The sequence below is a fragment of the Triturus cristatus genome, chromosome 2_1 (assembly GCF_964204655.1).
Source record: "Triturus cristatus chromosome 2_1, aTriCri1.1, whole genome shotgun sequence".
In the NCBI taxonomy this organism is placed as follows: Eukaryota; Metazoa; Chordata; class Amphibia; order Caudata; family Salamandridae; genus Triturus; species Triturus cristatus.
Genome location: NC_140581.1, coordinates 63,536,581 through 63,549,624, shown reverse-complemented (window position 1 = coordinate 63,549,624; position 13,044 = coordinate 63,536,581). Strand labels below are relative to the sequence as shown.

General features: G+C 52.4%; 1 non-coding gene and 1 pseudogene across 1 annotated transcript; both read left to right on the top strand.

Annotated features, from left to right (window-relative positions):
• Nucleotides 1–3,336: 3,336 nt before the first annotated feature.
• On the top strand, nucleotides 3,337–5,117 carry LOC146863739 (18S ribosomal RNA; annotated as a pseudogene).
• A 4,323-nt stretch (nucleotides 5,118–9,440) lies between these two features.
• Nucleotides 9,441–9,594, top strand: LOC146863738 (5.8S ribosomal RNA). The gene has a single exon (XR_014977484.1). It is a non-coding gene; the product is annotated as a 5.8S ribosomal RNA (ribosomal RNA).
• Nucleotides 9,595–13,044: the final 3,450 nt, after the last annotated feature.

Genomic DNA, 13,044 nt, shown 5'->3' with positions numbered 1-13,044 from the left:
ACCTGGTGTTCCCTTAAAGAACCATCCAGGCTCTGAGACTGGGTTTCAAGCACCTTGGGAAATGCAGCCCCACACTCACTCCTTCTCCACTGAGACAGGATGTGAGTCCCTACACCCCTTCAACTACACTGGGACCTAGCTGGGCTACACTGAACCTCTTCCCCCACTCTGGGTTGAAAGATACCTGAACCACTTTTCTTGGGATCGCTCCCTGATGCCTCTCCAGACCCTCTGGAATCCAGCAAAAGGTCTGCCTCCAATGGGAGCTCTCTGGGGGTCAGAGAACTCACTCTCCAACAGGTGTTGGCATAGCTCTGGAAAACAGGGACTTATAATATGCTCTCTCACAATTGGATCACACAGCCCCCCACAGGGGTTAACCAAACTATCCTTAACCTCACCATCCAGTGCCTCGCACACGTACTCCACACCACTCTCCTGAGATTAACAAGACAGTATCTGACTGTCTCTGTCGCTCAACCCACACTCTTCTGGGTAGTATTCACACTCACATACTAGGACTTCATCCTTGGGGGAACCCCTCTCCCTGCACCTCTCACCTAGTGTCAGTAGAGTGTCCCTACCACCACTAGGACTATGAACCCCTGTGCCAGTTTCCCCATTCTCCTCAGGGCCACTGCACACTACTGGAGCTATTTCATATCTGTGTACCTCCTGGTGTATGTTAATCCTCTCCTTCAAGTCAGGCACCAAATCTCTAGGTGTGTGTACTACTCTCCCAGCACTAGATAACTCAATATTGCTGCCACCATCTGAGCTGGATTCCACCTCCAACTCAGCAAAGCACACTCTCTGAGCACATTTCTTGTTGCTGGGCTGAGACACTCATGACCTCAAGCCTCTTGAGCTCTAAATCAGGCTTCCACATTCTCAACTCATGCTCCATTTCCATTTTCTTTTCTTCTAGGGCCAATTTCCTAATTTGCAATTCAATTTCCAACTGCCCGTTTAATTTGAACTTGGTCAGCTCCATTTCATGCACCCTACATCTCTCCCTGTCCTCCAACTCCTCTTGAGACAGGCCTTTGGCAGAAACACTGCTACCTATTGGTGAAGTTGCTGTCCTCCCCCCTGGACCCAATGGCCCACCCAGCTGCTCCTCTGCATTGTCAACCCCTTCCTCATCCTCAGGGGTACTCCTTGCTTCTACCCAGGCCCTCAGTGCCTTCTGGTACTCGTCCTTCTTGGAGAAACCGGTCATTGCAACTTTGAATCTCCTGCAAAAGTGCTTCAGCTGCTTGATATTGTAGTAATCCAGTCACTCCTCTTCCCAATCATAATCAACAGATGCTGCTTTACTCATGGTAGTTAAACTTGGCAGTTCTTTGCAAGAATAGACAATCTAAAAAAAAACAATCTATCAAAAAGTATGTGGTTGCGTTTTGATCTGCACTCACTAGAAGTGTTCACCAATCACTGTACATGAGTCACAAATGCAAGTACAGAATCCTCACCGCTGACCACCAATGTTAGAATTAGGGGTCTCTAGTTGGCACAGGTATGCACTTGTGACAAATAGGGACCCTCGTCTCTAGTCAGGGTAAGGGGTACACTCCTAAATAACCCCTGCTCACCCCCTTGGTAGCTTGGCACAAGCAGACAGGCTTATCTCAGAGGCAGTGTGTAAAGCATTTGTGACAACACTACAGATGGACACCACACAAGTTTTATATAAAAAATAAGTATTCTTTATATAGATTTACCAGAAGAGCATAAACAACAAAAATCCACAATACTGCTACTTTAAAGATGGTAGAATTTAGCTTAGTTCTCTTTAGTTCTTAAATGCGACACTTTAAGCTTTAGGTGCGACACGCAGGGCAACAAAAATGTTGCAACGATGGTGATGCGATGAAAGTTTGGTGCAAAGAAATAAAGACGGAAGAACTTCCTGATGCGGCTCGCTTCTCCGATGTTGCGAGAGATCTCGGCTCGATGCGTCAGCTGAAGCAGCGGCACCCTTGTTCAGTGATGCGACGGCAGCAGCTCCGACGGCGGCACGCTTCTCCGTGGATGCAAGGCGCTTTACTTGATGCGGTGGAATACGACAGCTACAGCAGCGTCATCCAAGATGCGACGGCAGTGGCTGCGACGGGGACACGCTTCTTCCTCGATGCGAGATTCTTCTCCTGATGCGGTGCAATGCATCAGCTACGATGGCTGCGACGGCGACACACTTCTTCGGTGTTGCGGGGAGCTTCTCGTGATGCTGTGCAATGTGACAGCTACAGGGGCGACACCCTTGTTCAGTGATGCAACAGCAGTGGCTGCGACGGCGACACGCTTCTTCTCCGTGTGTTGCGCTTCCAGCTCCTTGCGACACGCAGTCCCTCAGAATGCCCAAAACAGCAGCAGGCACTTCCAAAGAACTCTGGGGAGCTGGTGGTTGACGTCTGTTGTCCCTGAGACTTTAGCAGGAGGCAAGCTATTTTCCAAGCCCTTGGAGATCCTTACAAGTTGAGCAAAAGTACACAAAAAGTTCCTTTCGCCTCTCTTTGGCAGTAGGCAATGCCTGCAGGCCAATCCCCCAGTTTCAGAGATAGTCTCTCCTCAGTTTCTTCTTGGTTCCTCTCCTCAGCAGAGGTTTCTTCTTGTTTCCCAAAGTGATCTAAAGTTCTGGCGTCTGGGTCCCCTTTTTATACACAGTTTCTCTTTGTTCTCTGAAGGCAGAGAGGCCTTTGCCTAGTCCAACCCAGTTCCGGTCAGTCCTGGAGCACTTTGTTGACATGACTCCTTCTTTTCTTTCACAGTGCAGGACAGAGACATCAGACGCACCACAGGAGTTGGAGCCAGCATTGTGGAGGGAAAGCACAGCCCTATTCAGGACCCAGGTGCAACTCCTCCCACCCATCTACATGGAGATCTCTCTATTCAGCCCTGTGCTGACTCACCCTGTCTCCGGGAATTCCCCAGCCCCCTGGAGTTCCCCAACCCCTGTCACTCAAACTCCAGACAAGGAATATACAGCCTAGTGGAGGCAGGTTTGGATGGTTAGACAAGAAAATACCTACTTTCTAAAAGTGGTATTTTCAAACACAGAATGTTAAAACCAACTTCACTAAAAGATGTATTTTATCATTCTGAGTTCAGGCATACTAAATTTTAATTTCTACCATGTTCCCTTAGTCAGTTAGGATTATAGGATGTAATAATCAAACTGCCCATTCTGGCCTATGGAGAACAGGTAGCATTTGGATTACCAGCCCTGGGCACACCTGGTGAACTGTACTAGAGTCTGACAAGTAAACCAAATCAGCCAATCATGGAATCACTAATCCATGCATCAATTTACATAGGAAGCGCATATGCACTTTAGCACTGATCAGCAGTACCCAGAGTCATAAAACAGCCAATAACAGGTCAGAAAAAATATAGGAGGAAGGCAAAAAGTTCCGGGATGACCCTGTAAAAAGAGCCAAGTCCAACATGTGGTAATTCTAAAACTAATACATGCAAATGAGCGCTGACCTCCCGGAATGCGTGCATTTATCAGACCAAGACCAATCTGGGCTCGCCCGGCCGCTTTGATGACTCTAGATAACCTCGGGCCGATCGCACGTCCCCGTGATGGCAACGATACATTTGGATGACTGCCCTATCAACTTTCGATGATACTTTCTGTGCCTACCATGGTGACCACGGGTAACGGGGAATCAGGGTTCGATTCTGGAGAGGGAGCCTGAGAAACGGCTACCACATCCAATGAAGGCACCAGGCGCGCAAATTACCCACTCCCAACTCAGGGAGGTAGTGACGAAAAATAACAATACAGGACTCTTTCGAGGCCCTGTAATTGGAATGAGTACACTTTAAATCCATTAACGAGGATCCATTGGAGGGCAAGTATGGTGCCAGCAGCCGCGGTAATTCCAGCCCCAATAGCGTATATTAAAGTTGCTGCAGTTAAAAAGCTCGTAGTTGGATCTTGGGACCGAGCTGGTGGTCCACCGTGAGGTGAGCTACCGCCTTTCCCAGCCCCTGCCTCTCGGTGCCCCTTAATGCTCTTGACTGAGTGTCCTGGGGGTCCAAAGCGTTTACTTTGAAAAATTAGACTGTTCAAAGCAGGCCGGTCGCCTGAATACTTCAGCTAGGAATAATGGAATAGGACTCAGGTCCTATTTTTTTGGTTTTCGGAACTTGGGCTATGATTAAGAGGGACGGCCGGGGGAATTCGTATTTTGCCGCTAGAGGTGAAATTCTGTGACCGGCGCAAGAGAAACCAAAGCAAAAGCATTTGCCAATATTGTTTTCATTAATCAAGAACGAAAGTCGGAGGTTCAAAGACAATCAGATACCGTCAAAGATCCGACCATAAACAATGACGACTAGCGATCCAACAGCGTTATTCCCATGACCCGCCGAGCAGCTTCCGGGAAACCAAAGTCTTTGGGTTCTGGGGGGATTATGGTTGCAAAGCTGGAGCTTAAAGGAATTGATGGAAGGGCACCACCAGGAGTGGAGCCTGCTGCTTAATTTGACTCAATACAGGAAACCTCACCTGGCCCGGACACGTAAAGGATTGACAGATTGATAGCTCTTTCTCAATTCTGTTGGTGGTGGTGCATGGCCGTTCTTAGTTGGTGGAGTGATTTGTCTGGTTAATTCCGATAACGACCGAGACTCCTCCATGCTAACTAGTTACGTGACCCCCAGCGGTCGGCGTCCAACTTCTCAGAGGGACAAGTGGCGTTCAACCACACGAGATCGAGCAATAACAGGTCTGTGATGCCCTTAGATGCCCGGGGCAGCACGCGCACTAAACTGAATGGATCAGCATGTGTCTACCCTTCACCGACAGGTGCGGGTAACCCGCTGAACCCCGTTCATGATAGGGATTGGGGATTGCAATTATTTACCATGAATTTAGAATTCCCAGCAAGTGCGGGGCATAAGCTTGCGCTGATTAAGTCCCTGTCCTTTATACACAACGCCCGTCGCTACTACCAATTGGATGGTTTAGTGAGGTCCTCGGATCGGCCCCGCCGGGTTTGGCAACGGCCCTGGGGATGTGCCAAGAAAACGATCAAACTTGACTACCTACAAGAAGTAAAAGTTGTAACAATGTTTCCGTAAGTGAACCTGCGGAAGGATCCTGCGGGGGAGTGGCGGAGGCGCAGCGGACGGACGCAGCGGGGGCGCCGACTTCGCGCCGAAGTTGCGCCTAAGTTAAGCCCGTCTGCGCCCGTCCGCGACCAGACGGGACCAGGGACCACCCCCCCTGCACCGTGCTCCACAAACCCCAGGCTTTACTATTCTAGCCATGCCTTACGATCTCTTCGTTCCCCTATGAATAATACTTGCCCCTGCTTACGGGCCTCGGATGCCCCTACATCTTGTCAGATTTGCTCCCTGACTCTAACTTCGGCACCCTCACTTACCCATATTCCCAGTTCTACGTTTTGGAAACCCTCTTCATGTCAAATCATTCCCTTCCCCACTCATCATTCTACGGATTTTACTTTCCTGAGCTTGAATTGCAGGTCCCTGCCTAAGCACAAGAGGGACATTTTTGATCTTTTGGTTTCTGACAGTCCATCGGCCCTGTTCTTAACAGAAACCTGGCTGAACGACTGCACGGGACCTGACGTTGCTACAGCTCTCCCTAACAACTACACCTATGTGTGCCGCAATAGACAGGGCAAGGAGGGAGGTGGCATCGCCATCATATATAAACGGACCTACTCATGTAAGTGGGAAGATTTAGCCATACCCAATTGCGAAGCTGGCTACTTCAAACTATTATTGAACCCTAACTACACCTTGTCGGGCGTATTACTCTATCGTCCACCGGGCGCTGTTGGCGCATGGGCTTCTTCTTTATCGGAAAATTTAGCTCCTCTATTGCTTCAAACCTCAAACTTTCTTCTCCTTGGCGATTTTAATATCCACTTTAACAACTCACTCTGTCCTATCCGTACACACCTTCTTCAAGATTTGGCCGCTCTTAATCTACATCTTCATAACACAGGCCCTACACACAAGGCAGGTAATCTACTTGACCCCATCTTTTCGAACCTTGACGACATTACCTGCCTCCCTTCCAAACCTATTACCTGGTCCGACCACTACATTATCGAGTTTAACATCCTGACGAGTGTTATTGCCGGTCCATCAGTGCATACTCAGACTCTCAGACCGAATAGAAATTGGAAAAAACTCAAATTGTCACAACTGAATCACCAGCTTGCCTTAACCCTACCCTCTCTACCCAACAATATTACTACCAAAGATGAAAGTTTAATTAACACATGGCTTTCTTCAGCCGTTGATATCTGTCTTCCGGCCCGTAATGGAAAACAAAATTTCACTCACCCCCCTGCCCCCTGGTTTAATGACCAACTCAAATGCGCCAAATCCAAGTGTAAGAAACTAGAACGCATATGGAGATCTGCGTATTCCCCTAACGATAAAGAAATTTATAAAATGGAACTTCGAAACTACCACTCCCTGTGCAAATCTGCCAGGGCAAACTATGTTAACACCTTTATTCTATCAGCCCAAAACCGCCCAAAAGCTCTTTTTAAAGCTGTCCAAGAACTCTCTGGACAATCAAACTCACCAAAAGCCCCCTCTTTGGACACAGTCCAATGTAATACTCTTGCCGAATTTTTTACGGAAAAAATAGACCGTATCTATGCCGGTTTTGATGCCTCCCCACGAGCATTAGACATCCCGCCCAGTACTGATCCTGATAACACCATCTTTCAGGATATCACTACCCTTGTTCCGCACACTTCTATTGACAAATGGGATTCGATCTCTCTGGAACTCTTCTTCAAACTCATGGCTAAAATCAAATCTGGCTCCCCACTTGATGCCATGCCTCCTCAAATTTTAAGCACTCTTGATACTCCCGCTCTTTTACCCATCTTAGCCCTCCTGAACGCATCTTTGTTGGAAGCCACCGTCCCTGCAGTTTGGAAACACGCTATGGTGGTTCCCCTTCTCAAAAAAAACAACGCCGATCCCAATAATCCTTCCAATTTCCGACCCATATCTCTACTCCCTTGTCTGTCCAAGGTTCTAGAAAAACACATTAACCTCTGCCTCTCCTCTCACATTGAGGCCACCAAATTCTTACACCCATCCCAGTCTGGTTTTAGGGCTGGATTCTCCACTGAATCCACCCTCTTAGGTGTCACAGAGGCAATTAGACAACAGGTGGACAGAGGAGAGACGGTGGCGCTTATCCTGTTGGATTTAAGCGCGGCATTTGACACCGTCTCTCATGACATCCTCCTCTCCACCCTAAAGGCCGCTGGTATCCATGGCATGGCTTTAGCCTGGATTGCCAGTTTTCTGTCCGCACGCACTTTCCAGGTTTTTTCCCCTACTTCTGTTTCCTCTGTTCTCCCGTCCCCTCACGGTGTACCCCAGGGCTCTATCCTGAGCCCTCTCTTTTTCAATATTTATGTCAGTCCTCTCGCCTCTCTGGCAGAACAATCTGGTCTCTCCATATTTTCATATGCGGACGACACCCAAATTATTTTCTCTCTTTCTTCTAATAAACACGCCTCTACTTCATCTCTTCGATCTGGGCTTATTAATATTGCCAACTGGATGCTGACCAATAAACTAAAATTAAACGGCGATAAAACCGAACTTCTTCTATTCGGTCCTGACACCTCTCTCTGGGGCCCTAAGCATTGGCCTCTGCAAATGGGTCCCCTGCCGGTTCCATCCACCAAGGCTCGTAACCTGGGAGTTACATTTGACAACCAATTGTCCATGAAGCAGCATGCTGTGAAAGTCTCAGCCATCTGTACTAATATCATGCGATGGCTGAGAAAAATAGCATGGATGCTGCCGCCAGATACCCTAAGAACTGTGGTCCAGGCTTTAGTAACCTCCAGGTTAGACTACGGTAACGTGCTCCTCCTTGGGGTTAACCAGGAAGTAACACGCAAATTGCAGGTGGTGCAAAACATGGCAGCTCGCCTGCTTTGCAATTTGCCCAGAACTGCCTCTGCTGCTGTTTCCCTGCGCAGCCTTCACTGGCTGCGCATCGAATCTAGAGCAAAGTTCAAAGCTCTCTGTTACATGCACAGGATTAAAACAGGCAACTCCCCCCCCTACCTTTCCACTCTGGTTCAACCATACTGTCCTGTGCGTACCCTCAGATCCTCTTCTCTTGGCACCTTCTCCGTGCCACGTTTCAAACGCACCAGAGTTGGTGGTCGTTCCTTTTCCTATCTGGCGCCATCACTCTGGAACAAACTCCCCATTTCTCTGCGCTTTGAAACTTGCTACCTGAAATTCAGGAAGGGCCTAAAAACCTGGCTTTTCTCTGCTTAATGTCCACTTCCTTCTTGTCTCCCTGCTTCTTTTTCCTCTGTTAGCGCCGGGAAACCCCCGGGTATCTGTGCGCTTTACAAACCCAAATATAATAATAATAATATAATAATAATCATTAACGGTGGAGCAGTCTGAGCGATTGACGGCGCCAGCCCAAAGCCCTTGTCTGCCTCCTGCAAGCACACACCCTAGGCACAGAGCCTCGCCCTGCCATGCCCCGGCTGGCGGAGCGGTCTGTGGCCACATGGAGTGCTCGGGTGAGGACCGGGCCTTTGGTGGGCCTCTTCCACTGGGGTCGACCTGACTGACACACAAGGGCCCGGGGACAGGGGGCGGCCCCTGTCCCCTGTCCCTCTCTGGGATGGTCACAGTGGTAGGCCCTCCTGAGATGGAACCCAAGCTCACCCGGCATGACCCCCGCAGTGGGGGAAAAATAATGACTGTGCATCTTCGGGCTGGTAACACCCCCCCTCGAAGGGCCCTGTGGCCAGCTGGGCTCTCTGTCACCCACTGTCCCGGCTCCACAGGGATCAAGGTGACTGAAGAGTTGCCCTTCTTGTGAGGCAGGGTGGGCCTGAAAGAGAAGGGGCCAAGGGCCTGTGAGGGGACCCCAGCTCCTCTCGGTGGCAGGTGTGCGGGATGGGGAGCTGCCTGGCTCTTCCCTTCTGGTGCCTCCGACCCAGGCAAGGGTGGGGTGAGTTGAAAAAAGCCAGCCTGTTGGCATGGCTCGGGCCACCCGGCGACGGACGGCTGATGTGCAGGTGGAGAGACCCTCCCTCATTGCCAGGTACCCGGTTTGACCTGGTCCCATGCGGCCGGTCTGAGGGGTTTGAAGACTCCTGTGGTCCCTCCTGGTTACTCTGGGAGAGACTGGTGGCTGTGGGGCTACCTGCTCCCGTCACTCCAGGAGCCCCTTCCCTTGCCCACGGGTGTGTGGGGGAGACTCCCGGGCTGAGCGCATGGTAATGTTTTTTTCTCCCAACGGTGCAGTCTGACTCCCAGAGGAGAAGCCTTGAACGGGGCGCCCCGGCCGTCTTGCCATGCGGGCGGTGGATGGACGGCGTTGCCTTCCTCCTGCCTCTCTGCACCCGCAGGTGGGTGAACGTTTTTGAAAAGTTGCTTGTGACTCTTGGCGGTGGATCACTCGGCACTTGCGTCGATGAAGAACGCAGCTAGCTGCGATAATTAGTGTGAATTGCAGGAAACATTGATCATCGACACTTCGAATGCTCCTTGTAGCCCCGGGTTCCTCCCGGGGCTATGCCTGTCTGAGCGTCGCTCGATCGTCAATCGCCCCGAGGCTTCCCCAGGACACGGCTGGGGCTGTCACAGGGTTAGCTCTGCTTCCCCTTCGTCCCCCCACAAGGTCAGACCCCCGATCACCCGTGGCAGGGTCCCTTGCCAGGTCCTGCCGTGGAGGTACGCCGCTGGTGCACCTGGCCCCCGAGAAGAGGTCTGGTGACTGGTCCGCCCCGGGCCCATCCTGGGGTGCCTGGCTGCGTGCTGCACGTGGCTGTCGGTGGTGTTCCACCGGCTGCCTGTGTGCACCTGCCTCAGGTGCCCACCTCCCTGACTGGCTTCCCTGGGAGGGTCCATACCCGGCCGTCGCTGGTGCTGAGAGCCTCGGGGGCTTAATCGCGACAAGTAGGAGGGCGGCTGCAGTGCGCATGGAAGCCCAGGGCGAGGGCCCAGGTGGAGATGCCGCAGGTGCAGATCTAGGTGGTAGTAGCAAATATTCAAACGAGAACTTTGAAGGACGAAGGGGAGAAGGGTTTCATGTGAACAACAGTTGAATAGGGGTCAGTCGGTCCTAAGAGATGGGCATGCGCCGTTCGGAAGAAACAGGTGATGGCCTCAGTTGCCCTCGGCCGATCGAAAAGGAGTCGGGTTCAGATACCCGAACCTGGAGTTGCAGAGACGGGCACCCTCGCGGCATCCAGTGTGGTAACGCAAATGATCCCAGAGAAGCCGGCGGGCGCCCCGGGCAGAGTTCTCTTTTCTTTGTGAATGGCAGAGTGCCCTGGATTGGGTTTGCCTTAGAGAGGGGCCCGAGCCTTGGAAAGCTTTGCGGTTCCGGCGGTGTCCAGTGAGCTCTAGCTGGTCCTTGAAAATCTGGGGAGAGGGTGTAAATCTCGTGCTGGGCCGTACCCATATCCGAAGCAAGTCTCCAAGGTGAACAGCCTCTGGCATATTGGAACAATGTAGGTTAAGGGAAGTCGGCAAGTCAGATCCGTAACTTTGGGATGAGGATTGGCTCTAAGGGCTGAGTCGGTCGGGCTGGGGCGTGAAGCGGGGCTGGGCGCGTGCCATGCCTGGACGAGGTGCCTCCCTCCGGGGTGGTAGATACTTTGGACGCGAGCCGGGCCCTTCCTGTGGATCGCCCCAGCTGCGGTGGTCGCCTCTCTCTGTGCCCCCTCCCTGGGGGCGCGAGGCCAGCGTTCTGCATCGGCCGGCGCCTAGCAGCTGACTTTTTAATTAAAAAAAAGCATCGCGAAGGCCTGAGGTGGGTGTTCACACGATGTGATTTCTGCCCAGTGCTCTGAATGTCAAAGTGAAGAAATTTAATGAAGCACGGGTAAATGGCTGGAGTAACTATGACTCTCTTAAGATAGCCAAATGCCTCATCATCTAATTAGTGACACACATAAATGGATTAACGAGATTCTCACTGTCCCTACCTACTATCTAGCAAAACTACAGCCAAGGGAACGAGCTTTGCAGAATCAACAAGGAAAAAAGTCCCTGTTGAGCTTGACTCTAGTCTGGCACTGTGAAGAGACATGAGAGGTGTAGGATAATTGGAAGGCCCTCGGTCCACCGGTGAAATACCACTACTCTTATCGTTTTTTCACTTACCCGGTGAGGCGGGGATGAGCCCCATGGGGCTTTCGCTTCTGGTTCCAAGTGCCCGGCGCTCACCGGGCGTGACTCGTTCCGGGGACAGTGGCAGGTGGGGAGTTTGACTGAGGCGGTACACCTGTCAAACGATGGTTTGCCCAGCCGAGGGTCTGGGCATTCATCGGGGCCAAGGGAGGCTCTCCACGGCCTGGCTAGGGTTCGGAACCAGGCCTGGGGCTTGAGCTCTGTCTGGCTTGCCATCCGGTGCTGGAGCCTCCCTCCTATCCTGCAAGCCAGCCGAGGGTCCGGGTGCTAGGGGCAGGGGTCCACCAGGGCCCGGGTAGGCTCTCCACGGTCTGGCTAGGGTTCAGAAGCTGTGACCCGGTCCGGGGCTTGTGCTCAGTCCCAATGTCCCAGGGTGCAGGAGCCCCCCATTCTGCAAGCCAGCCGAGGGTCCGATCACTGGGAACGGGACTGTCACCAGGACTGTCTTTGCCGGGCCATTTTTGCAAATCTCCTTCTGTCAGCGCTAAGAGACCTGTCGGTAGACATACGCTATATAAATTCCCCTAAAAATACAAATACAAATGGGGGTCCACCGGGGCCTGGGTAGGCTCTCCCCAGCCTGGCTAGGGTTCGGAAGCTGGGACCGGGCCCAGGGCTCGTGCTCCATCTTGCGGGCTCCGGGGTGTGGGAGCCCCCCATCCTGCAAGCCAGCTGAGGGTTCGGGTGGGGAAAGGGGTCCACTAGGGCCCGGTGAGGCTCTCCCCAGCCTGGCTAGGGTTCAAAAGCTGCGTCCGGGCCCGGGGCTTGTTCTCTATCCCAATGTCCCAGGGTGCAGGAGCTCCCTGTCCTGCAAGCCAGCCAAGGATCCGAGCGCTGGGGACAGGGGTCCACCGTGGCCAGGGTAGGCTCTCCCCAGCCTGGCTAGGGTTCGGAAGCTGGGACCGGGCCTGGGGTTCGTGCTCTATCCGGCAGGCCCCGGGGTGTCGGAGCCCCCCATCCTGCAAGCCAGTCAATGGTCCAGGTGCTGGGGAAGGAGGTCCACCAGGGCCTGGGAACGCTCTCCCCAGCCTGGCTCATGTTCAGAAGCTGGGACAGGGCCCGGAGCTCGTGCTCCATCTGGCGGGCCATGGGTTGTGGGAGTCCCCCCGTCCTACAAGCCTGCCGAGGGTCCGGGTGCTGGGGAAGGGGGTCCACCGGGGCCCAGGTAGACTCTCCCCAGCCTGGCTAGGGATTGGAACCTGGGCCTGGGCCCGAAGCTCGAGCTCTGTCCGAAGGGCACCAGGTTGCGGGAGTCCCCTGTCCTACAAGACAGCCGGGTCCGGGCACTGGGGACGGGGGTCCACCGGGGCCTGGGGAGGCTTTCCCCAGCCTGCCTGCTTTCAGAAGCAGGGAACGGGCTGGGGAGCGGCGGTGGCTGGCTTTATTTCTGACCACCCCTAGATATTTTGCGCATGTTAGCTTGGTTTCTTCGATTGAGGTGTTTGTATGGTCTCAGTGCAGACCCATGGCAAGTTTATTATCATGTTCTCTTTCAGATTGATATAGGCTGCAAGGACAAAAATCAAAGCTGAGCTGGCCAATCAGTGGTCCTGTCATGACAAAGTGAGATATTGCGTGGAAGTTGACTCCCACATACCCATAATCACATGCAGGGATGGTCCTAGAGCATCTGGGGGACCCGGGTGAGAGGGAAGATGCGAGGCCCCTCTAATTCGCATGTAACATCACAAGAAGTGACATCACAGAAAGTGACATCGCAGGACGATTGATCTTATTTGGCATCACTGAAGAGACCTAATGTGGATAGGATATCAGTAACATGGACAAAAAGATAAATATGCAAGTGAAATAAGTCCATATATTTGAAAACTGTATTTAATAGAT